Here is a 1663-nt window from a genome sequence, read left to right as displayed (position 1 = left end):
CTTTTCCATCCCCATCATCATTTCTCCTTTCCCGAAAAAAAAAACGCAACCCCACAAAATTTCGGGCAATTTTCTTCGGGCGGCTTTCCTTCCCCTTTCCTAACTTCCCCGGGTTTTTGCTGAAGGTTTACCAATTCTTTTTACCCCGGCCCCAGTGGGCAGTCGGACCCTCTATCACCTGGGCCGGGCGTCTTGGGCCCGGGAAGCCAAGGGGGGCCCTCGTTTAATTTATTCTTCGTTTAAACCGTCTTATGGGTGGTTGGGAGGAGGGTTGGGGGTTTTTTCCTCCCCATGGGGGGGACCTTTGGTGGAAGCTGGGGCGGGGGATAATGGGGAAAAAGGGGGAATGGTTAAAAAAAGTTATGTACTTTGTGAGGAAAATTTTTTGAGGAATTGTTTATGGGGTTTTGTGCCCGGGGATTTTTTGGGGATGAGGGGGGACTTTTTTAAGAAAATGTTGGTGTGTTTAAAGTTTGGGGTTTTAAAATTTTTAAGTTTTTTTTATGATTCTTGCTTACAGCGACCGTATTTTGGAAAATTTTTTTTAATCCAAAAACCCCTTTGGGGGAGAAGCGGGCCCTTTGGGACCCATAAGTATACACTAAACTGGGTGATTCATTCGGTTTCGGGGTTTTTACGAGCAGGCCCCTGAGATGTCTGTTGGTTCCCCATTTGGGTTTGGGTACCCTCCGGGTTCCCTTCAAAAAGTATCCTTCCAGAAAAGGGTATTTATTTGGGCAAACTGAGAGAGGAGCGAATCTCTAGATTTCCATAGCTTTTTTAAAATCGTTCCCAAGTATTTGGCGGTAACATTTTAAAAACCCCTTAAATATAGAAAGCATTGAAAATTAAAGGCAAAACTTTTTCCACTAGGAGATGCCAGAAGCCATGAAAATGTTCACATTAAAGGTTTGGCAAAAACCTCTAAATTTGGGGGAAGAATTTTTTCCTCCAGAAACAGGCATTTCTGTTTTTAGAGGGTTTTAAAGACCAATTAAGGGAGTTTTTTTAAGGTGAGGGGCCTTAAGGGGTTGGAAATTTGAACCTTCGCCAAAATTTTTTAATAAAACCCCTTTCCTTTTTTTAAAAGACTTCCCTGTAAATTGACCTCCATCTTCCCTTTTAAAACCCTTTAACTCGAAACCTTTTTGGGAAATTTATTTATTTTAAAGTTTCTGGTCCAAATGGGGAACCCACCAAAACCTTTCCCGGGAATGTTTTTTTTGAAAAACCCCTTAAAATTTTTTCAAGGGCCCAAATTTGGCAGGGGGGGGTTTTGGAACCAAACAAAAAGTAAGGTTTTAAATCGCTTAAAGTGGCGGGGCCCCGGTTTCCTGGGTTCCTTTTAAAAAGGGGGTAAATAAAACGGACCAAAGACGGAAAAGGGGAGGGGAGGAGGGAAATGAGAAGGGGGTAGAAACTTTTAATTTAAAAAGGTTTTTGGAAAAACATGTTTGGGTTTTGAAATTTTTGAAAATATGGGAAGTGGATGAGGAAACCAACACATAAAGGGAAATAGTTTAAAAAGGGGATTTTAAATGAATTTAATTTAAGGTTTGGTGGGATTTTCTGGAGAAAAAAATGGGGTTGATTAAGGTTTGAAAGGAAGAAGGCCCCGTTTCCTTAGGCCCCGGAAAGAAGGGAGGGGGGAGATTAGAAGGGG

At 41.8% G+C, this 1663-nt stretch overlaps 1 pseudogene; it reads left to right on the top strand.

Annotated features, from left to right (window-relative positions):
* Window positions 1–653: 653 nt before the first annotated feature.
* The window catches only part of LOC119588874, a 24330-nt pseudogene continuing 23320 nt past the window's right edge, over window positions 654–1663 (top strand).

Source organism: Penaeus monodon, chromosome 24 (assembly GCF_015228065.2).
Source record: "Penaeus monodon isolate SGIC_2016 chromosome 24, NSTDA_Pmon_1, whole genome shotgun sequence".
Lineage (NCBI taxonomy): Eukaryota > Metazoa > Arthropoda > Malacostraca > Decapoda > Penaeidae > Penaeus > Penaeus monodon.
Note: the sequence above shows the minus strand (reverse complement) of the source record. Positions and strands in the feature narration are given on the sequence as shown.